The 25,770-nt window shown below is 38.4% G+C and overlaps 1 pseudogene; it reads left to right on the plus strand.

The window, feature by feature from the left end:
• Positions 1–1,761: 1,761 nt before the first annotated feature.
• Positions 1,762–25,657, plus strand: LOC121324330 (annotated as a pseudogene).
• Positions 25,658–25,770: the final 113 nt, after the last annotated feature.

A 25,770-nucleotide genomic window follows, 5' to 3' on the forward strand; every position in this document is an offset into this window, starting at 1 on the left:
TTCTGCACAGGTTTAGTTAGTCCACTGGGCTGCTTTCAGCCGTTGCAGGACTGAATTTTGAAATATAAGCAGACTTTGTAACCCCTCCTTTTATCTAAAGGGGCTTCAGTCCAGCTGCTTGCTATGCTTTCCTGTTTAGCTACAAGGCTGAAAGCTCTGCCAAACTGCTTTGGAAGAAGATTGTTGGCTGCTGTCAGGATCTAAAGCATCGTAAGAAATTTACAAACCTGTCTTCAAAAGCTTACTTGATAAATAATGGGCTCTTTATTGCTTCAAAACTGACCTGTAATCTTGCCTTTCAGGCTAGTGAGAGAGAGAGAGACTGAAAAAAGATGTAGCTCAAATGAAGTTGGATCTGCCTGGCTTTAGGCCTGGTCTCGCTATTCTACAGGTATGTCTCTAAAGAAAAAAAAAAAAATCATTTTTTAATGTGATAAATATATTTCCTAACCGTTTCAAATTTAGAGAATATCTTTCCCCCTTCAGGCACTAAGCTCAGTGTAAAGGAAATTCATTTATATGTACATCAACGCGACAGCTGCTTATAACTTCATAAAGCTTTAAGTATTGAAAAATATAGGTTAGTAAAGCTTAGATACTTGCAGGCAAACACTAGCAGGATTAACAGAGGTTTAAAATCAGACCTGTTTTTCTTTTTATAACAGTAGCACTTAATCCTGAGGTGTGTTGTTTAGTTTTAATACATCTGTATTTGTTTTTGTGTTTATTTTTGCATATTAATGAAATGTCCTTTTTTAAACTGCCAGGGTTTCGGGTGTAGTTTGTAATGCCAACTCTAACACAGTTTATGATATACTAAAACTTTAGTTGGCCTAAACCTGGCCTTTTTTATTTCATGTTTTAATGGGTGCATACAGATTGCATCATTCCCATTTTGACTGTGTACTCAGAACTAGAGACTCTTTTGATTTATTGCTTTTCTTGTCTAGATAATCAAATGTAGTCTATGGTCAAGAAAAGTCAATCGATGTGCTGTAAAATATAAAACAGTATGTTCTGACTTTCTTTAGTTATAAATCATTGAATGTGTTATTTCTTCTAAACTGAAGCTATAAGGTTTGAAAACTAATCTTAATAAGATTGTTCCCAGGCCTTAAATATAAGGCATGTAACGAATATGGATATTGGTTTATATTTGGGAAGTGACTATAAAAAAAATGACTGTTCAAGTAAAAAAAGATATATATGAAGGAACGTAAGCATATTTAATACATGTCTTTCCTTTTCAAGTTGGTGACAGAGACGACTCCAACCTTTACATTAGTATGAAGCTGAAAGCAGAAGCTGAGGTAATGGTTAATCAAAACAGTTTGAATGTATTTGTGCAAGTCAGAATACTATCAATTAAAAGTGTCTATCGGGTAAATGTTGTTTATCTAATTGAGTAAATTAAAATTATAGAAGACTATGTGCATGAATTTACTACTACGCAGTCCAAACTAAACCATGTGACAACCACTGCTGGCTCTTTTCTGGAACTTTTAAAGGCAACTTTTAAAAGCCTCAATTTCTTTCCATTTAGTTGAAAACAGATACTTAATTGCTGCACTAATGATATGTAATCATTTGTGTTCTAACAGACTTGGTAAATTAACTTTTATGGAAAACTCAAGATAATGAAGGTTTTATCAATTGTTGCTGACAATGTGGTGCTTGTGTCCAGCTGTTTTCTGTAGAATTAGACAGCCTGTCTTAAAGGCAGATGCAAAAACATCTCTGGTCAAGGCTCTGTTTACAATCATGTACAGCAGGAACCCAGAGTGCCTGAGTTTGAGTGATGTTATCCAGATTCACAGGTTCAGTAGTACTGCAGGTAAAACCAAGTAGACAAACAATTCTCCTAGAGTCAGTTTCATCAGGCAGTAAACAGTGTGTGAATAGTTACAGTTTTCAAAGATTGTATGAGCTGTATTTTGAAGAAAATGCAAATGTTCTGAAAAGAATAAAACTATCAAGAAGCAACTTAGTAAGACAAGGCGAACAATTGTTTTCAATTAGTTTTATTATTGTCTTCTATCATTTCAAATGATTGTATTCATCTGAAAATGTGCCTTTGCACTTGCTCAAAATAAGTCCTTAAAAGATTAAACATTGCAGAAAAAGATAATCTTAATTTAAGTATTTCATATTTTGTGTGTATGTGTGCAGTATATTAATTTCTAAAATGACCTGGATTAACAAATTGTCCTAAAGTGTAGTTTTGTTACTGCTTTCATGTTAGGTAATGTGGAAGCATCTAAGAAGAGTATGTTAAACCTACAATTTTGCATGTGCTTTCAGCGGGTGAGTGTCATGATGATCTATTTCTTCATGTTACTGATGGATCTCATTTTGTAATTCCAGTTTTGGCTGGAGATGAATGCCACTGTCATGCTTGTTTTTCTTTTAGTCTGACTAGTATAAATGCAGGAAAGCTTGCTCGTGGTGACTTGGGAGATTGCTTTATCCCATGTACTCCTAAAAGATGCATGGAACTCATCAAACAGACAGGTTTGTATTTCAACGTTGTTTTGCTCAACCATTCAATGGGTTAGTTCCTGTCAATAACCAATCGGCTGCTTCCCCTATTGACTGACATGCTTTCAGCCAATAGCAGGCTGCGACCATGAAGATACGGAGGTGAAATAACCCAAGCGTAAGTTTAACATATTTCCAAGACGGCAAAAATGGAAACTTCCTTTTGACTTAAAGTAGTAACAGATATCATGTTTTAAAATGAAAATCCAGTGTGCTGTAACATCTTAAAATAGGTACGGTTTATGGAATCATTGTATTGCATACAGTTACTTTAGCAGAGATGTGTCTCTCTGAAGGTACTTCTGTTGCTGGGAAGAGCGCTGTGGTTATCGAGCTCAGTAAGATTGTCGGGGCACCCATGCATGACCTGCTGCTGGGGTGCCACGCAACAGCAACAACATACCACTCCCAGACTGTCGACCTAGCTGAGCAGGTAAAAATAAAATTGAGTTTTCTAATCAATCAGAATTGTGTGTTCAGTCTTACACACATGAATAAGCAAGTCCGGACAGAAATGTGTGTGTGTTTTTTTTTTTTTTTTTCACTTTCTTTGTCCACGTTCACAGTGCTGATATTTTAGTCGTTGGGGCTGGCAAGCCAGAGATGGTGAAAGGATACTGGATCAAGCAAGGGGCTGTTGGAGCAGTGATGAGACATGTTGTGAAAAGAAAATCATTGGTTCAGGGCAACCTGTCAGAAGAGCATGGATTGCTTTGAGCGGCTAAATAACTCTTCCTCCAACTAACCCGTTTGCGAAACTGAGTTTGGTAGATTTTTATACGTTTTAAGTTTCAATTTTTCTTTATTTTATTTCTCACTTTGAATGGTGCCTGGTATTGGGTTATGTTGTTCTAGTAGTGAGTTATCATTTTTGTTGTGAGTCCTAATTGCCAGCCCTAAGCAGCCTTCCTCATTCCAATACAGTCAACCCCACCTACTCTACTTATATCGACAGGTAGTCCAAGCAGAACCCAGAACCACTCAGAATGATTGCAAATTGTAAGGGGAATGGTCAATTAAAATGACAATGCCTTCTTTCAATTTTATGTTTCTGTTAAACGGACATACATTTTAATAATAATTATGTGTGCAGAGGAACGGAATTCAAATTTTGCAGGAGCCAGAGATGTAACTTGTACTTAAAAGGATTTGAACACTAGGTGGCATCTGAGTTTATGAAAAGGGTTGACTTCTAGTAATCCCCAAGAACAATTTGAGTTTCAACTTATCAATTCTGTGGACAGGGAAGTGGCTGCAGCATGACCTTTGTTTTATAGAAAGCATGGACTGCAATGCTGCTCAGTCATTAACGTTGTCTGATATGTGTTTTGTAGATTCAAAGTTTAATTCATTGGGCATATTTTATGTGCAGCTCTATCAAGTTTAAGTGGGACTAGGAAGCACCACGCATTGTTTATTTATTCAAAGACATAAATGGCCTTTGCACTAATGGAAATGTATTCGCAAGAATGATGGTCAAGGCTTTTTTTCAGACTATATATAACCGGTATATTTGAAGGTTTTCGTGAAGTCTGCATTGTATTGCTTCTTGCATTTTATTAATACTGTTTTCACAATGCTTATTTTTATTACCGTGTATAGTAATATGCATATGCAGATTTTCAATTTATTGGCTTGTGAAGAGTCTCTACACCCTTCTTGCTTTTGAGTAATGGTGTTTCTTAATACTTTGATTTATTGTTGATTTTATTACCTGCGTGCTCTACATTCAGTTGATTTTGCAAATGGCTGCAGCAACTGTGTATTATTAAACATTCCTGTAGGGGTTTTAGAATCTGTCATCACTGCTTTCTTCAAGGTTTGATCACATGTCCCATTCGCTGTACAAAGAAATGACTGTCATTGATGGTAATCTAGCAAGAGCTACCATAAGGCTTAACTGTCCATGTGGTAAAATCACAGTTGTTATTATATTAAGGATTTGGATTTTCACTAAAGCAAACAGCATGTGGTATACTATTATACCTAAAACAAATAGACACTCCATTTCCTGCTGGTTTTAAGTTTGATAATGGTTATTGTCCAATACAAATTAACCGTCTGTCCATATATATAATCATGCATAACTATAAACTCAATAGTGCGTATAAATACCAAAAGAAAAAATATATAGCTTGAAGACTTCTAGTCGGAACGTTTGACATTACATTGAAGTTTCTTTTGGTATTTCAGTAGAGTTGTTAAGTGGTTAAAGAAAAAGGGCTTGTAAGCAGGAGGTCCCCGGTTCCAGTCACGGCTCACTCATTGGCTCACTTAACCTCCTTGTGCTCCGTCTTTTGGGTGTCACGTTGTAAGTGGCTGTGCAGCTGAGGCACATTTCACACACCCTACCCTGTGTAAGTCGCCTTGGATAAAGGCGTTGGATAAAGACGTCTGCTAAGTTAACAGATAATAATAACCTTCAGACTGGCCATCCTGCTGTGCTATCGGGGATGCTTAGTTATATGTCTAGTTCTACAAGTTTGTTGTTGCTCTCTTACAGACAGCACAAAGGCAAGTGGGAAGCGAGTGGTTGGAGACGTTGCCTACAGTGAAGCCAAGGAGAGAGCTTCCTTCATAACCCCTGTACCAGGTGGTTTGGGACCAATGACTGTGGCCATGCTGATGGAGGTGTGGACTGTAGATTGCTGTAGACTCTGTAATCTTTGTGACATGTAAAAGGTGCAGATAGAAAATGCATATGGGTTTATATAAAGCCAAATTTAGACTCCAGTAAAAAAAAATATTGGCTTTGGTTCATGTGACGTAAATATGATGCAGTTTTTATATTGCTCATTCTTTATGCACACAAGTAAGAAAAATAACCATTTCCAATGGTTAGGAGAAAGAGTGTCAGGATCTAAGGATATAAGGAGGTGACTGCATGTTATGTGTGTATATTGCTGTTACATTTTAACACCTATCTAGAGTAGCTTAGCCAATTGTGATGAAACTTGGGTAAGACTTTAAGTTCTTTAGCAAGTTATTGACAGTCTCAGAATCTCGGTATATATGAAGGAACCTTTTGTCTGTATGTGTGTCACCCTTTCATTTGTACAGTTTTGTGTATTATATGTGACCCAGGAAACCATATACAAATTCACTGCTCTCTGGTAAATATATGTTGTATTTTGTTTGTCAACAGAACACGGTAGAACGTGCAAAGCGTTTTTTGGAGAACAATAAACCCAGAAGGTGGCACATTCAGCTCACAAGTCTGAATCTTCTAAACCCAGTACCGAGGTAAAGAAACTGGTTTACATTAAGATAATGGGGGAAACACCTACAAATATTAACAAAGCTAGCAGTTTTTAATGGTGCTGTATGTATACGAAGCATCAAAAGAAACTTATCACTATCATAACACATTTATTTTTGAAAAATAAGGTATATAAATGATGGACATTGACAAAGTGTTTTTGGTTTCTTTTTAATCACTTGATCATTCATCCTTGACCATGACATGCTTGAGTGATAATGACTGAGGCATATGCACTTAATCACCTAATTAGTGAGACAGTTGATTTGACACTGGATATGGAGTGATTTCAGTTGTTGAATTGCAAGCTTGGATAAAAGCAATAAAGAAAATCACAGAAAAAAAAACAATATGTCACTTCTGTAAAGAGAGCAGCGCCTTCGTGCAATCAGCATGGTGGAGGCTGAACTAGGGCAGCGTCTTGGGTGCTCACAGTCTGCAATTTCAAACCTGGCGAGATGGTATAACCAGACACACTCTGTCAATAATAAGCCACGAACTGGGAGAGTCACAACACCTGCCCAAGATCGACAGATCATTTTGCAGCATCTTTATGATGTTAGTTCATATCTAGTGAATTTTATCCAAGTATAAGTGATATGTTTATTTTGATGCCCAGTATATGTGTGCCTTTGGGCAATATTCCCAAAGTTTTAACCATGGTGCTAAATTTAGACATATTTTTTTTTTTTTTTTTTTTGTGTTTGTTTGATGATGCTACAGATTTTGAAAGAGAATCTAAGTTAATTTAGCACTGATGTAAAATCATTGTTAAAAGGGCTCTTTTGTGACTTTTTGGACCACTTTTGTTTACTGTACTCAAGGACAAAAGCTATGAGGCATCTATTCTTCTCAGTCTTGGCAGTTGCCCTGTTTGTCACACACTCTGCTCACTCACTGAGGCCCTCTGGTGCTTAACTTTTTCCTGTGTCTAGCTCAACATTCTGCCTCAAGGGGTCTGAGTCCGACTGGCTCTTTAAAAACTAAAAATCTACTGCTGAGATTGCTGTTCAATTCAAGAGATTTTTTTTAAGTGAAAATCCAAATTTGTGTTGCTGTGACAGTCTGCTTTCAAATCAAGAGATACAAGGAAATTAACATGTATATTATTAGATGTAATTTCTATGTCATTGTTTTTAACACGCAGTTTATTCATTGTACAAAACACTGTTCTTTATTTTTGATACTCACAAAGTTAATCATAAGCATTTGATTAAAAAAATGTAATTGTCATGATGGTGAAACAATAATTTTCATAAGTGAAGTACAGCATACCAACATGATCTTGTCAGTTGGGTAAGTTGAATTAAATCTGTGAAGCAGAAGTGGGTCATGCCAGCCATTGAAATAAAGCCTTCAGTTTTTGCCTTTGTCAGAGGATGTGATGAACTGATAACTTATGGTACAATTATGAACTTGGTTAATGTTCATTTTCAAGGACATCTGCTAAACAGAAGTAGGTGCATCTGCTATGCAAGGTAATGGCTGCAGATCCTAGAATATATGATTGTAGTTTAATAATTTCAATTTGCACTTTAATACATAGGTTGTGACGGACAACTAATCCTGACAACAGCACCAGTCCCCCAACAAGCTGTTTGAAAAGCCATTGAAACTTGAAAGTGTTCAATGCATACATAAGAATGAGAATTGTGTTCCTTTGCAGTGACATTGAAATCTCAAGAGCCTGCATTCCAAAACCAATCGATAAGCTGGCAAGAGAAATTGGCTTGTTTTCAGACGAGGTGGAGCTGTACAGGAAAACCAAAGTGAAGATTCTGCTGTCAACTATGAAGAGACTCCAGGACCGGCCAGTTGGGAAATTCATTGTTGTGACCGGGTAAGCCAGTCTAACTTTTTTTTCTTGCCTCAGATAACTTGGTTGTTTGAAGTGTGTTGCTATTTTTCTGGGGGGGGTGGGGGGGTAAGCTTAGTAAATATAGAGAAAATATGTTGTTAAAGTTCTGAAACTAAAGAGACCCATCCAATTTTGTGCATAATTATTTAAACAATGGGGATGGAAATAAGACTCCTGTTGCATAGCAGTTTGATATATTCCTCGTTTTACTGCAAGACAGACACACCTGAACCTCTTGCCTATACACTATGGCTGATAAACATGGCAAACCAGTGTAAACTATAGTAAATGCATAATATAAGCATGGAGAAAGCAGGGGAAAACTGCAAAATGACCCATGGTAAACTTATGAGTAATGCACTGCTGGTGTTAAGGATTGCGACTCCTCCTGGTGAGATCAAATTAAACACTCTGCACACAGCCCCCCTTCGCTCCTCTGCATTGTAAAGACTTGCAGTGTGTGAGGTCTAGCACCTGTAATATTGTTTTATAGCATGTATTTTAGTGACATCCCCTTTTCATGTATTTTACAGTATTACTCGAACTCCACTGGGTGAGGGTAAAAGCACTACCACAGTGGGTCTGGTACAGGCACTGGAAGCCCATCTACAGCTCAGCGTGTTCGCCAGCCATCTCAGGGCCCCATGTTCGGAATCAAAGGCAAGTTTGTTTTTAATATAAGTTTTATACTGCTTATTCACCGTATCTTGACGTTAATAAAAGCCAACACAAGCTGATTTTTTTTTTTTCTGTATATAAAATGGGACCTCTATTCACTTCAAAGTTCTCTCTGCACAGGTGGAGCTGCTGGAGGAGGATATTCTCAAGTCATTCCAATGGAAGAGGTATGTTGTCCCAACCATCTTGAAGTTTAATATCATCTTAATATAAAAAAGAGCTAGAGTCCGTAATATTGGTACCGTCGTGAATCTTGTAACACTGTGAAATCTCTTCCTGCCCTTTCCATTGGGCTATCGAGTTGGTATGTTACAATACCACATTTTTTCAAATATTTTTGAATGACTGCTATATTTCTTTCGAAACATCTGTTCTGCATGTTTGTGGTCCTACAATATAAAGTATTATATGGTGCCCTATATATTCCAGTTTAACCTGCATCTCACTGGAGACAGCCATGCCATTACTGCAGCCAACAACCTGGTCGCTGCTGCCATTGAAGCCTGCATGTTCCATGAAAACACACAAAGAGCGACAAGGTACTTCTCCTTCATGAACTGGAACACTAAACATTTTGGCATTCTAATTCCCTACTATTTTTACTTAAATCACATTTTATAATGGAAAGAATGACATGGCAAGGACCAGTTTAAGAACTGTAAGAAAGTTTTATAGACAAATACTGTAGCACTGCTGGATGTCAACCTTATGAGTCTTCTGACGTTGGTCCTCGTTGTAATTTGTAGAGGGCCACAGGGCTAGGTTAGAGGGCCACCGAGGAGCTTCATTATCCTATTTTAAGTAGCACTTCTTTTTTTTTTTCCAGGCTTTGTATAACTGGCTAGTTCTTGTAAACAAAACAATGAGGACATTTTCTCCAATTGAGATCAACTGCCTGAAGGTAAGTGAGGTTTTGATTTACATTACATAACCTGTTCAGAGTCTTCAGAGGGTATTGATTAACAGAAACATCTGTCAAGTGACAAGTCAGTATGGATTTCTGGTGCTTGGGGTGTTTTGTAACAATGTCATTGGCTATCTCTAGACACAATGCAAGCAGTGGCCATGCAACCTTTCTACAAGAGCTGTTCTCCTACAGCCTCTGCCATTCAGTCCAGGGCAGGCAAAGAATGCCATTTGACCAGTGGTTGGTGGTTTTGGGATATCAGATGGTGGCTATGCTGAAAGATTGGCTCTAGCAGCATGAAAATCTAGTGATGGCCTGCTGAGCCACATTACATTGCAACTATTCAGGTGTGTTTTTAAATAGTTTAGAACTTGAAGATGATCAATTTAATTGGGTATAAATACACACATGTTCTAAGATGGCAGTAAACGCTGTCTGGCCACTTTTATTAGAGCATGCCTACCTGATTGGATTTGGCATTGCCCTGATGTGGGGGATCTTCTCCTGGTATACCCTGGGTCCCTTGATTATTTTAGAAGACCAGACAGATGTAGTTTACTTAAACGGTGCTGCACTTTTGTACCCTGATGGTGCAGGCTACTTTTAGAACAATAATGCAGCCATCCAACATGCCAGGATTGTGTGTGAATGGTTTTAGGATCATGACACGTAATTCATGCATCTTCCATGGCTACCACAACCCCGGATCTCAATCGTATTGGTCACTATTGGAATGAGAGTGAAAAATATTATATATATATATATATATATATATATATATATATATATATATATAGATCTGGAAAAAATTAAGAGACCACTGCAAAATTATCAGTTTCTCTGGTTTTACTATTTATAGGTATGTGTTTGGGTAAAATGAACATTTTTGTTTTATTCTATAAACTACTGACAACATTTCTCCCAAATTCCAAATAAAAATATTGTCATTTAGAGCATTTATTTGCAGAAAATGACAACTGGTCAAAATAACAAAAAAGATGCAGTGTTGTCAGACCTCGAATAATGCAAAGAAAATAAGTTCATATTCATTTTTAAACAACACAATACTAATGTTTTAACTTAGGAAGAGTTCAGAAATCAATATTTGGTGGAATAACCCTGATTTTCAATCACAGCTTTCATGCGTCTTGGCATGCTCTCCACCAGTCTTTCACATTGATGTTGGGTGACTTTATGCCACTCCTGGCGCAAAAATTCAAGCAGCTTGGCTTTGTTTGATGGCTTGTGACCATCCATCTTCCTCTTGATCACATTCCAGAGGTTTTCAATGGGGTTCAGGTCTGGAGATTGGGCTGGCCATGACAGGGTCTTGATCTGGTGGTCCTCCATCCACACCTTGATTGACCTGGCTGTGTGGCATGGAGCATTGTCCTGCTGGAAAAACCAATCCTCAGAGTTGGGGAACATTGTCAGAGCAGAAGGAAGCAAGTTTTCTTCCAGGACAACCTTGTACTTGGCTTGATTCATGCGTCCTTCACAAAGACAAATCTGCCCAATTCCAGCCTTGCTGAAGCACCCCCAGATCATCACCGATCCTCCACCACATTTCACAGTGGGTGCGAGACACTGTGGCTTGTAGGCCTCTCCAGGTCTCTGTCTAACCATTAGACGACCAGGTGTTGGGCAAAGCTGAAAATTGGACTCATCAGAGAAGATGACCTTACTCCAGTCCTCTACGGTCCAATCCTTATGGTCTTTTGCAAACCTCAGCCTGGCTCTTCTTTGCTTCTCATTGATGAAGGGCTTTTTTCTAGCTTTGCATGACTTCAGCCCTGCCCCTAGGAGCCTGTTTCGAACCGTCCTCGCCGTGCACTTCACCCCAGCTGCCGTTTGCCATTCTTTTTGTAGGTCACTTGATGTCATCCTACGGTTGCTGAGTGACATTCGAATGAGTTGACGGTCATCCCGGTCAGTGGAGAGTCATTTTCGCCCTCTGCCGGTCTGTAGCTTTGTTGTCCCCAATGTGTGCTGCTTGACCTTGTTCTTATGAACCGCCGTCTTTGAAATTTTAAGGATGGAAGCAACCCGACGCTCACTGTATCCCTCTGCCAGTAAAGCCAGAATTGAACCCTTCTTTTCCTCACTCAAAACTTTCCTTTTCAACTCTTTGGGCATGGTCAATAGTTATTTTTTGATTCCAATTACTTTTGAGGTACTACTAGCACTGTTTTGCCATCCAGCTGGTCCTATTGCAAGAGGATAGTGATGACCACAGGAGTGGTTTTTATACTTTTCCTCGTTAAATAAGATTTGGTTCAGGTGATCCCCTAATCAGTACCTCATTCAGTAGAATGAGGTGTGCCTGTGTTGGAATTCAACAGACACTGGAATGGAATGGCTGCCATACATGTAGAGATGCTGATTTAAGAAAAATTTGCAGTGGTCTCTTAATTTTCTCCAGAGCTGTGTGTGTGTATGTATATATATATATAGCTCTGGAAAAAATTAAGAGACCACTGCAAAATTATCAGTTTCTCTGGTTTTACTATTTATAGGTATGTGTTTGGGTAAAATGAACATTTTTGTTTTATTCTATAAACTACTGACAACATTTCTCCCAAATTCCAAATAAAAATATTGTCATTTAGAGCATTTATTTGCAGAAAATGACAACTGGTCAAAATAACAAAAAAGATGCAGTGTTGTCAGACCTCGAATAATGCAAAGAAAATAAGTTCATATTCATTTTTAAACAACACAATACTAATGTTTTAACTTAGGAAGAGTTCAGAAATCAATATTTGGTGGAATAACCCTGATTTTCAATCACAGCTTTCATGCGTCTTGGCATACTCTCCACCAGTTTTTCACATTGATGTTGGGTGACTTCATGCCACTCCTGGCGCAAAAATTCAAGCAGCTTGGCTTTGTTTGATGGCTTGTGACCATCCATCTTCCTCTTGATCACATTCCAGAGGTTTTCAATGGGGTTCAGGTCTGGAGATTGGGCTGGCCATGACAGGGTCTTGATCTGGTGGTCCTCCATCCACACCTTGATTGACCTGGCTGTGTGGCATTGTCCTGCTGGAAAAAACAATCCTCAGAGTTGGGGAACACTGTCAGAGCAGAAGGAAGCAAGTTTTCTTCCAGGACAACCTTGTACTTGGCTTGATTCATGCGTCCTTCACAAAGACAAATCTGCCCGATTCCAGCCTTGCTGAAGCACCCCCAGATCATCACTGATCCTCCACCACATTTCACAGTGGGTGCGAGACACTGTGGCTTGTAGGCCTCTCCAGGTCTCTGTCTAACCATTAGACGACCAGGTGTTGGGCAAAGCTGAAAATTGGACTCATGAGAGAAGATGACCTTACTCCAGTCCTCTATGGTGCAATCCTTATGGTCTTTTGCAAACCTCAGCCTGGCTCTTATTTGCTTCTCATTGATGAAGGGCTTTTTTCTAGCTTTGCACGACTTCAGCCCTGCCCCTAGGAGCCTGTTTCGAACCGTCCTCGCCGTGCACTTCACCCCAGCTGCCGTTTGCCATTCTTTTTGTAGGTCACTTGATGTCATCCTACGGTTGCTGAGTGACATTCGAATGAATTGACGGTCATCCCGGTCAGTGGAGAGTCATTTTCGCCCTCTGCCGGTCTGTAGCTTTGTTGTCCCCAATGTGTGCTGCTTGACCTTGTTCTTATGAACCGCCGTCTGTGAAATTTTAAGGATAGAAGCAACCCGACGCTCACTGTGTCCCTCTGCCAGTAAAGCCAGAATTGAACCCTTCTTTTCCTTACTCTAAACTTTCCTTTTCAAATCTTTGGGTATGGCCAATAGTTATTTTTTGATTCCAATTACTTTTGAGGTACTACTAGCACTGTTTTGCCATCCAGCTGGTCCTATTGCAAGAGGATCGTGATGACCACAGGAGTGGTTTATATGCTTTTCCTCGTTAAATAAGATTTGGTTCAGGTGATCCCCTAATCAGTACCTCATTCAGTAGAATGAGGTGTGCCTGTGTTGGAATTCAACAGACACTGGAATGGAATGGCTGCCATACATGTAGAGATGCTGATTTAAGAAAAATTTGCAGTGGTCTCTTAATTTTCTCCAGAGCTGTGTGTGTGTGTGTATATATATATATATATATATATATATATATATATATATATATATATATATATATATGTATATATATGTATATGTATATATATATATATATATATATATATACACACACACACACACACACACACACACACACACACACACACTGAGTGTACAAACATTAGGCACACCTGCTCTTTCCATGAAATAGACAGACAAGATGAATCCAGGTGAAAGCTATGATCCCTTATTGATATAACCTGTTAAATCCACTTCAGTTAGTGTAGATGAAGGGGAGACAGGTTAAAGAAGGATTTTTAAGCCTTGACACAATTGAGAGATGGATTGTGTATATGTGCTATTCAGAGGGTAAATGGGCAAGACTAAAGATTTAAGTGCCTTTGAACGGGGTATGGTAGCAGGTGCCAGGCACGTCGGTTTAAGTGTGTCAAGAACTGCAACGCTGTTGGGTTTTTCGCGCTCAACAGTTTCCTGTGTGTATCAAGGATGGTCCACCACCCAAAGGACATCCAGCCAATGGCAGGCCAGTGGTCAAAAACGGCTCATTGGTGAAAGAGGCCAAAGGAGGCTGACACGAATTGTGCAGCTCAAGAGACGGGCTACAGTTAGTCAACTGACAGTCCAGTACAACATTGGTGCCGAAAGACCCATAAAAGAATGCACAACTCGTCATACCTTGACACGAATGGGGAATGGTGGCCGACAACCTAACACAGTTCCACTTCTTTCAGCAAAACACAAGAAACTGCGGTTGCAGTGGTCTAAGGAACGAAAGCACTGGACACTGGAGGATTGGAAAAACATTGCCTGGTCTGATGAATCCCGGTTCCTGGTGTTTCACGCTGAAGGGAGGACTAGGGTATGGAGAAAACCACATGAGCACATGCTGGTGGTGATGTGATGGTATGGGATGTGTTTTCATGGTACACATTGGGCCCCTTGATAAAAGTGGAGCAAAGTTTGAATGCCACAGGATATCTGAACATCATTGCCAATCAAGTGCATCCCTTCATGGCAGCAGTGTATCCATCTGCTAATGGATTTTTTCAGCAGGATCATGCCCCACGAAGGCTAGGATTGTCCAGGAATGGTTCCACGAACCTGACAGTGAATTCAGTTTACAGTAGTGGCCTGCCCAGTAACCAGATCTCAATTCAATTGAGCATCTGTGGGATGAGATGGAATGAGTTATTCGGAGTAGAGATCCATTACCAGCCAACTTGACACAACTGTGGGAAGCATTGGAGTCAACATGGGCCAGCATCCCTGTGGAATGCTTTCGACACCTTGTAGAGTCCATGCCCCGACGAATTGAGGCTGCTGTGAAGGTAAAAGGGGGTGCAACTCAATATTAGGAAGGTGTTCCTAATGTTTTGTACACTCAGTGTAAATATAATATATAATTAATATATAAATATATTAATTACATCCAACTTGTTGTTTTATTGTTGAATACATTACATGTTTAGAATTTGTTCATGCCTTTTTTAACAGCTCTCTCTCTCTCTCTCTCTCTCTCTCTCTCTCTCTCTTCTCTGCAGGGTGTGAGTGGTGCTTTGACCATTCTTATGAAGGACGCAGTCAAACCAAACTTGATGCAGACCTTGGAGGTGGGTAGAGGAGGAAAATGTTACAGTTGAATTAATTCTGTATCTGAATTATTTGAGCAGTTAACTTCATCTAATGAGTGTGGGCAGAGTCACCAGCATAAGATAATGTAGGCTTTTCTGTGTAACTCACTCATTTTTATAATTGCCTACCTAAATCCCAGGAGTTTGTGTGGGTAGTCATATTTTATTTATTCTTTGGCTGAATTTGTGTTAATAAGAGCCTTTAGGATTCAGTCCACACTAATTCAGTCAACAGCTTGCATATTAAACATTTTCACTTGACACTAATAATTAGACAGATGGGGATCTTTTGACTTACCTGTATCTTGGTGCTTGCCTATGACCAGTTGTTTTATCAAGATTGAAACATTGCATTTGGCTTGCTTTGTTGAATGTATTTGAATGATTGAATAGCGTTGCCATTGGCAATGACCACACTAAAGATGACTATATAGAAATGAGGGCTTATCACAGTTTTTGTAAAGTGTGAGTGAAGGAGATCAAAATGATAAACAGACTGCCAGTAGTGATGTTTTATAATCATGTTATGTTGCTCCTGTTTTAAATTTAAAACAATAAGTTGCTCCAGGCTAAGTCAGTCCTTAAAGTAAGTGAACAGCTTTTTGTATCCAGGTTCCTTATGTATATCTGGCGATACACAGCTGGTGCTTAATACAAAGAAATTGGTTGATACATACAGCAGGCACACAGATAACACAATAAAACCTAATTGAGTAAGCACAGTGTGAATCCTTTCGAATAATTACAAATGTCATAAAAAGTTAAGACAACAAAAACTGTCAGTTGAGTAGAACTCCTGTAGATTGTAGGCATCACATACAGGCCAGGGGTAACATGACATGTGAAGCTACTTTAAGATCTACCCATTCAAATTTTATATTACATTGACCTTGATTTGGTCACAGTATTGATTGTTATCTGTACCATGTCAAAATGACTTGCATTTTTGTCATAAAGGCTTTGATTGTGATAGCAGACTATTGTCTAGCAGAAGTCTGTATAAAATAATGTGTAGAGCAACTGGCTGTATTATGGAAATCTAGAACGAAGGCTGAATAATTTTTTGGTTTTGGATATTTATTTTTTTCTCAAAGGAACACCTGTATTTGTTTGTGCAGGACCTTTTGCTAACATTGCCCATGGCAACTCACCCATCCTGACTGATAAGATCACCTTGAAGCTGGTTGGTCCTGGAGGGTTTGTAGGTAGGTTCCTGCAGACTGTGTACGTTTTCCAATTCAGCAGGCAGCAAAATCCTATGTTTCATCAGGCACGCATACAATACATAATTACACTTGTAAATCTCAGAACAGTATTGATTATAGAATGTGATGTGAATAGAGAAGCTGAGCACAATACCTTTAATGGAAAGCTTTCCGTTGATCTTGCTAAACTCATTTTAGTATTTGTAAATTTAGCACTATTGCATGATTTTAAGTTATGGATGAGACATCTTTGCCATTCAAATGACCGTTTTGCTCTGATGGATAAATACAAAATGTATCATGCTTTGATTTAAAGGGTACATCAGCACTACATACAAAATAAAACCCTAAACTATCCCACATTCCTGTTCCGAATGTATTTGGTCATTGTATAATAATCTGTATGCGCCCAAACATCTGCATAATGCCACACTGCTATGTCCAAAATCACTGTTCTCACATATCCCTTCTGAGCCAAAAAACATGACTTCCGCATGTACCCTCACATGTACTCTGAAATGTACCGCCACACTGCCCAATAAAGCGTTGTATAATCTATATTACCTCCATGTGGAAACACACTAGTCTGTGACAAATATGGTCCATCTACTTTTCCACAAGGAAGGAACTTGCTGCTTTCGTTTTGTGTAGAAGACATCTTTCACACTGTACATGTTTATTCGCATGTTGTATTTTTATGTATTATGATTTAATGTTGCGTTCAATTAAAAAAAAGTCTGTCCTGTGTAAGGTGGTTGTAGGGAAAAGAAAATCCCAGACAGAGTTGTTCTCATTTCCAACTAATGAAGGGACCTACCCACAATAATAGCAGCACTGTATTTTAACATATGTCCCCAAAGTCTTAGATATAGAACCAGCTGAATTGGAATGTTTGCAGAGCATTTGAATTTAAACTGTTAACTAAACCTGCAGAGCTAGACTTCCAGTAGAGTAGGCCGGGCCAGGAACTGATCTGGCATGGCCAGTCTACAAAGGAATCCAATAGTGTTCTGGAGAGACACGTGGTCATTCCTTACTGACCTGCTTTCTTTGCTAGTGACGGAAGCCAGATTAGGAGCAGATATTGGCATGGAGAAGTTTTTCAGCATCAAGTGTTGCTACTCAGTCCTGCGTCCACACATGGTGGTCCTCGTAGCCACTGTGAGAGCTCTAAAGATTCATGGAGGCGGCCCTGTTGTAGTGCTTACTTCACACTGTAAACATTTTTAATAAGTGCTATCTTAAGACTGGAAAACTTCTTTGAAAAGCTCTTGTTATCTATGAGGCTTTGTTTTAACAGCCACTTGATACCTTACTGTTTAATTGAAATACCAGAAATGTTGTATTAAAAGACCCCAAATTGGGAGATGCGATTCAGAACCAATTTCAATCCTAGAGCAGTGGGAGAAATAAAACAAACAGTTTAAAACTACCAAGAATCAGTTTGATTGTTGTTTTGAGTAGTTTCTTGCTGATGTTTCACTGTTAAGATGAGCTTTGATCCTCCTTCAAAGTAGTGCCCTAGGTGTTCTATTAAAAGATATGCACCAGAGTTCGCTGTGCATTGATGTGTCTGTCAGTCTGGTACTTTTATAAGATTCCCTCTGAGCTCAAATGAACTGAGATTAACACTTCCACCTAGCTGCCTTTCAGTTCTTTGTTGCTTTTCTTCTTATGCAAGCATCAGAGACATAGCCGTGGTAGAAATTATATCTCAGTACAATGATGTTTCAACAAGTGCTGGTGAGCGATGCACACAAGTAATAGGACATGTTCTCTTCAAACAGTGGGCAGTGAAATTACCTGGAGCAGTAATTCACAATACATAAATACATAAACAACTGGGATTATGAGACTTGCAACAATAGTTTTTTTTTTGTTTGTTTTTTGTTTGTTTTTTGGTTTGGTATTTCTTAGGGACTAAACTCTGCCATTTCAAAAGAATAGCTTTCATATGAACTTTTATTTTTTCATATAGGTCACAACAGGCCTGCCTCTCCAAAAGGAATATACAGAGGAGGTATTTGGCTTATTGAATGTATCCTTTTGTCACTTATTTCAGTATGTGTTACTGTGTTCAAACATTAAGTAGACCAGTAAACACATGTTTTAGGCTAAAACATTCAATATAAATTCTAAGTGGCTGATTTATTATTATTATTATTATTATTGTACATGTTCTTTTTTTGTTTTCTAAGTTTCTGTTGCAGGCTGAGGGCCAGCATATCATCCTTATTAAAGAATTACAATTGGTATTGGTTAGCGTATTCTTGCTATCTATATTGATTGATGTTTACACTAAGGGCTGGGTTTGATCAACATATACCCTGCTAGGATTAGCCACATTGGAGCACATTGTAGGTGTGGGCAATATACCTCAAAATGTATCATGATATTTTAGCTGTTAAAGATGATATACTTCAATCACCCCCCCCCCACTACGGCAAATAAATTCAGTTTCAGCCTACCTTCATAGATTATTACTTTAAGGCACAAACAGTTAGCCTTTACATCTGTGCTTGAGGTCATTCCTTGCGCTTCTGATGAATCGTTCTGCAGCAAGCAGATCTATTGAATTAACAACCTGTGCAGTAACCAGTGCTTATATAATATTATTTTTTTTTTTTTTTTTTTTTATCCCCTGTAACATAAATAACCTCAAACTTTGTACCTACAGAATTTGATTTGGTTTGCTTTGGACCCAGAATTTGGGTCTTCTGGAGAAAGGCTGCAGTAACCTGCAGAAACAGGTTGAGAATGCCATGGCGTTCGGGGTGCCTGTGGTGGTTGCTGTTATTGTTTTCAAGTAAGTGCCTTTCTACTTAGGATCTGTGCTAAACACTTAAACTGACTGAGGTGTTTAAGTGTATGAAATAATCATTAAATGAACATTATGTGTAATGGAAAAGATTATGGTTAAGTATTGAAATGAATAATACATATACATTTATTTTGATTTTTTTGGAACATACAGTACCAGTTGATAATTCAAATCGTAAGCAAATTGTAGCTTTCTGTACCTGTTGAAATTCTGCGTTAGCATTCAAAGATTTCGTTTAAATGTGAAAATTGAAATCTTGGGTATGATCACCAGTGTTTGGCTTCTGAATGGTTGTAAAGTCTGTGTTGTGAAGAACAAAAAACAGCTTCATCAATCCCAATCTTTCACACACTTTTTTACACACATTTACTGTTGTAACCATAGCAACACCATGTACAGCCTTAGCTAATGACTTATATCCACTAGAGTCTATGCAGAAAGCAACAGTTTTCTAATGAAATAGTGAACAAATTCTGCCTGGCAAGAAGTATATGGATGTTAATAACAAAGCTAACTTGTTGATGAAAAGAGTTCCTAGTTTTTTAAAGCCATTAAAAATCCCCATGATACATGACTAAAAAGCAGGAACAGTATTTACATTTACATAATGTACATTATACATTTGGGATAACAAAAGTCAACCATTTCTAACACACAGATAGCAAAGCCAAGCTCGTTTTGAGTTACATTTCCACTGCAGATAGTCTTGTATGTATACACATTCCTACCTTCAGACAGGCTGGCTTTATTGTTTGTCCTGGGGGTCTCCTCCAGCCATAGCTGTGACCTTTTTATAATTCCTGTCATACCCAGGATACTCATAACTGTTTATCGTATTTGAATAAAGACTTGTTTGGTCTTTGTCTGGCCTGCAGTGTGGTTCTGGGTTTGTATGCCTGCCCTGATACCCTAATTCCTGGCTGATGCAATGCCTCTTTATTGAATACAGAACTGACACAGACACGGAGCTGGAGTTGGTGTGGTTTAGCTAAGGAAGCAGGGGCTGTGGATGCTGTGAGGTGCACTCACTGGGCAGAGGGTGGGGAAGGGGGCTGTCACTCTGGCTCAAGCTGTCCTGAGAACATCAGAGGCACCCAGTAACTTCAAGTTTCTCTTTGATGTTGAAGTAAGTACAGTGGCACCAAAACTGATTCAGTAAGTTTCTACCGTATAGCCATACTTCTGTATATTACAGTTAAGTACAGTTTACAGTTAAGCTACATTTAATGCCTAAAATGCCAACACTGAGTGTGGTGTAAAATGAGTAACAAATGAAATTTTGTGTATGGTTCAGAAAAATGATTCTAACAAAGAATATTGGTTTTAAATAATGCAAGAGCAAGCATGGGTTTTTCATATTGTATTCAAATATTCTTTTAAAAGAGCAAATATTGAAATCTTTTTAATTTTAAATTAGCTGGGGGGGAATGGAGACTGAAACATGCTCCAAAATGTGCTCCTGCCAATCCATCATTTTTCGCACTGCGGATCCACAGAGAAGCCACCAGACCTATAGTGCCGGAGGACAACACAGATCTGGAGGCCCCACTGCAGACCCGCAGGTGCCCTATCAGCCACAGGGGTCGCTGGTGCACGGTGAATTGCCCTGCCTACCTAAGCCCTTCCTACTAAACATGTGAGCATTTCAAAAGGTCTCTGGTGGTTTTATATAAGTGTTGTCTACAAATTCTTTGAGGGAGAAAAAAATATTGCATTAATTACAAGTGGAGTTAATTGTCCATTGCTATTGGCAACATGCATTTCATTTTTGGTATTGATTTATTGTATCTGGAATGCCGGCTCCCAATGTGTTAACCTAGCTAGTGGGTTATAAACTTGTCATACTAACAAACTTCAATGGAGACATAAAGAAAGCATTTGTCGAATAATAATAATACATTGTATTACTCCAGTACATCATTGAGTGTTTAATAGTCATCAATAACATAAATAGAATTATACCATTATTCTTCATCCTGTTTTATTTTTAGCTGCTGATCATAGACAAGATCAGGATCATTGCTCAGAAGATCTATGGTGCTGCTGATATAGAACTCCTTCCTGAGGCCCAGCAGAAAGCAGATCTTTACACCAAGCAGGTGGGTGCTCTGGTGGCTGGTGAGGGTTACAGGTTTAATACAGTTGGATTTGTGTGTTTACAACAGCAGGTGTGTCCCTGTGGACCAGCAGTTGAAGTATTGTACCTCCTAGGTTTAGGTCTTTCTCACTGTTAGTGATTGATTGTACTGTACCTCACAAAGCCATCTTGTCTGTTTGTCTGTGTGCTTCCAGTTGCTGTGAAGGCATCTAATGTGTAGTTACAGCAAACAGATTTTCATTTTAAAACATGATAAAAGAACATTCTCGGTTTCTGTGCCTTTTTCTCAGGAAATCTTTTACACTAGGTTATTTCACCTCAGATATATATATATATATATATATATATATATATATATATATAATATATATATATATATATATATATATATATATATACACACATATATATATATATATATATACACACACACACACACACACACACACACACACACACTCAAGCTTGGTTAACTCGACACCTTTGCTTAATTCGACAGACAATCTTGGTCCCGAATGCTCTCCATATAAAATATATGTATCCTGTCTCTTGTTTTTTTTTTAATTTGACACCACGCTTAATAACTTGACACTTATTACCGGTACCAAAGGGATACAAACTATTAAAGACTGGTGGATAACGCGACACTGTCGTTTCTCCTGACTGGAAACGGATAGTTAATTCGTTCCTTCACAACTACCAAGTGCAGCTGGTTAAAGTATCAGTGCACTGCACATTGAGTCAGAAGCGAAAAATGTGTTCTCGTTCAGTTGGCTTTAAAGCTCAGGTGATTGGGGATAACAAGCTTGTCAGCTGAACTATTCAGAGCGCCTGTTTTTGCATGCAAAACAATCGACAATGCTTAATTTGTGAAACTAAGTTGTTTATTGTTTTTGTTCATCGAGGTTAATTCTGTTAACTTTTGCTGTTTTAAGTCCTCAAATTAGACATTACAGGCCAATAACTAAAAGTATAGTCAACAGTTTGTGGTTAAATTGTTTTCGTAAAAATAATGCGGTAGTTATTTTATTAATTCTTATTACTGAGTAGTGTCCAGAAATATACTGCTGCAATACAACATAACCAGTAGCAGCACAAAGGAAGTAAACTCAAGAACCGGAAGGATTAGACAGTGTGTGGATAGACACAGTGAGAATAGCAGCAGCAGCAGTGTGGTAGATTAGTGCAGGAGAATAGTAATAAAGATCATTAATGTTAACTGATAAACCATGGAATAGTTCACATGAATTTAGACCCACCTGTGCATCTGAATCTTCATTACATGTTTACTAAAGAGCAAGGACATTGCACAGAGTTTGTATAATACTACTGTAATTGATTCGTTCAGTGCAGTTCTTTTCAACCATTTTCAAAAGGAAATTAAACTAAAAGTAAACTTGTTAATACTGTAAACGTGAGTTCTGTTACTTATATGCATGTTCATGCCATGGCTTATTGCACCCGTTGTTAACTCGACACTTTGGATAAGTCAACACTAAATGGCATCCCTGTGGGGTGTAAAGTTAACTAAGGCTGACTGTATATGTGTGTGTATATCTAGATCTGGTCAGCCACATTGGCTTGGGGTTAATTAAAATTTTTAGAACCCCTGAAATCTTCTTGTGTTCAGGGTGGGGTTGTTTTGCGATTGACCCCATCGCGATGCGGAAAATTCACCTTACCCGATCCCCATTCCAATCCCGATCTGAAGAATATCATCTGAAAACACAACCAAACTGATATATAGAAAATTTGAAAAAAGAAAGCTGTTGCATACCAAAAGGAGCAAGAGCAAAAAGAAAAAGGTTATGTAGGTACATCAAAATGTGAACAATTGATCCAAAAATCAATTATATAAGGTCGTTTCGGACTGCAAGTCTTTCTTCGGCTGGATGGAAAAAGCCTTTAAAGGTATATCTTTTTATGCTCATGTCTTTTCTGGTTAATGTATCTATTCTCTGTTGTTTTGCTTTAGCTCATTATATACCAAGATTAGTGTATTGCAGCAACCACTGTGTCTGCTTCTATAGCTGGTTTCTGTCATTTCTGTCTCTCAAACTGGTGATGTTTACAGATGTATTCACTCACTAACACAGTTACAGAGCGGGTGAAACTTAGTGGTCATTTCTAAAACCACCTTGCTTACGAAGTTCCACTTCAGTAGTCCATCTTGGTATTCCCTGTGGCTGAAAATGAACACAAGCTAATAAGCCTGGTTAATACTAATCAAAGCAGAAGGAGCAATTGAGAATTACGCAGCAATATACTGTGTTCAAATTGTTCTGGAAGGATAGATGCTCCTAGTGAAACCATAATTAATTTGTGCTTTTTATAGAAGCTGTTGTCTTTTAGCTCTGTTGCTACAGGGAACCATCATCATACTTGAGAGCTGTTTGTAAGAGCCATGCAAATTTATAATAGGGGGTAAATTGTGGGCTGTTAAAATCAGCACCCATTGTCATTCTATGATAGGAGGTTACAATGACACATTGACAGACCTTATAAAGAACACTGCTATTGTGTTGAATACATTTATAAATGCTTGACAATTTAGAACAATTTTGTGCAGTATTTACATTGTATCTTAAGATGTTTGCCAAGTGTAGGTGAGATTAAATGGCTGTATTAAGCCAACGATTGTCAGACATTTTTTATTTGAATTTATTGTCCGCATCTGCAGCCTGCCATTAAAATGTGATAATTGAGATGGGGGTAGAAAAGATCTGGCACTGCACACATTAACAGCCGGAAGATTATCTTTTTTAGCAGCCCTCTGAGATAGCACTGCATGTGATTGGGTATTAGAGTCCACACCACAATCCTGGGTCTTCATTATTCAACATCATTTTAACATAGAGTGCCGTGCATTTTTCTCTCATGAGGGTAGCCATGATCAACCCAATCCAACCCTTTGGGGGCTTTGGGGGTTATTCCGCTATCCTCATTAGTGGAATAACTACCATAGTCTAGAACACTTTATCTGAACTCCTATTTCAACTCTCATTAACTTTCACCCTTTGATTATAATTTCAGCTACTGTTTGTAAAGGGAATTGTCAGTATGAATCAGTCACTCAATAATACTGGCTTGAAAAAATACTTTTTAGGAAAACTCTATAAATGTTTACGTCAATTGACAACCTACCCTTCACTGTACCTTTGTAGTTTAATGTTGGTTTATTGGAATAATAGCACAACTTTGATCTGACATCACACAAAAGAAAAAGCCAGGAAAGCCAGGTTGCCTAGCAAGTACAGATCTACAGAAGAGATCTAATCAAATGATTATTTTCATCCATGTGTGGGGGGAAAGAAAAAAGCCTTAATATAGGCTACTGTGCAGGGTGGTTGCCCTCAGTCATCATGCTAGAAGTGGATATAACTAAATAGTATTTGTATTACGTGCTTCAACAAAGCATCCCAATGCTATCCAGAATCACACTGAGACCAGACACAATAGGGGTAGGATAATCGCTCTGGCTGTAGAGCCTCTGCTCAGAATACATTGACTGCTTGCTTGAGAGTTTTACAATGTCATTGTTAAAGGACTTGTCTACTGAAAATGTAATTGTGACTGTAATTAGGTTTTTATTGATGACATTTAAGAATGTTGTATTTTGTAAGCACCACAGGTCTCAGAAAGGATTCCATCCCAGTTAAATGATAAGCCTCCCTCAATAAGTGATCGTGTGTTGCTATGAAATCAGGTTGCTATGTATTTGTATTTTTGCAGTGCGCTTGCCTCCATAGTTGATCACTAATTAAATGACTGCTTGTCTGAGTTGGTGGCACTTGCTTACAGTTGGTAATCGATTGTGTGACACATTGATTCATTGCAGTCTGACGTGTTTCTCATTGCTTTCAGATGAGTACTATGCCTGGACTTCCCACTAGACCCGTTTTTTACGACATTGACCTGGATCCCACAACTGAGCAGGTGAACGGACTATTCTAAATGGAATCAAAGGTTAGTAATGAACAATCCCTTGCCGTACAAGTTCATCTGCAACAAGTGGTCGAAGCGGGGTCAAATTTAAAGCTACCTAAATATACATGTTCCATTGTTAGCTTAAATACCATTACTATCCATTGTGTAGTTGAATTTAACTTTTCTAATATACTTTCTGAAGGTACAATACTGTATTCATGTTAGCCTGCATCTGTTGGTCCTTCCCTATTTTCTGTACAAATAAGAGATCTCAAGTACATTTTCACATGTACATGCTGTGGCTAAAACTTACAAGCAGACAAACCTTTTGCTCAGTGAGGAGGACACTTGCCAGAACATTTATCTACTTGACTCAAACTATACCCCGCCTGGATAAGTCACAGCCGATATTATTAAAGAATTTAACTGTTTCTGTGGCATTAAATAGTGGATATTCGTCATAGTGACCCTCCACTGTTATTCTGCCTGCTTTTCTCAGAGTTGGATTTTAGGTGCTTATTTTTATTTTCTTTACTTTTTTTTTCCCCCAGTTGCTGGGCAGAGGTCTTTCCAAGACTACTCCCAATCAAAACTGATGGAGCAATTTCCAGTTTGTGATCAGGGGCGCAGGAGTTTCGTTATGATTTTTCTTTTCTTTTCTTTTTTTTTTTTTTTTTTTTTTTTTTTGCTGTTTTTTGTTGCCAAATTGTTGCCATTGTGGCCATGTTAGTTGTAATGAAAAGGTCACGGCTTTATTCAACA

This window comes from Polyodon spathula, chromosome 12 (assembly GCF_017654505.1).
Source record: "Polyodon spathula isolate WHYD16114869_AA chromosome 12, ASM1765450v1, whole genome shotgun sequence".
NCBI classification, from domain to species: domain Eukaryota; kingdom Metazoa; phylum Chordata; class Actinopteri; order Acipenseriformes; family Polyodontidae; genus Polyodon; species Polyodon spathula.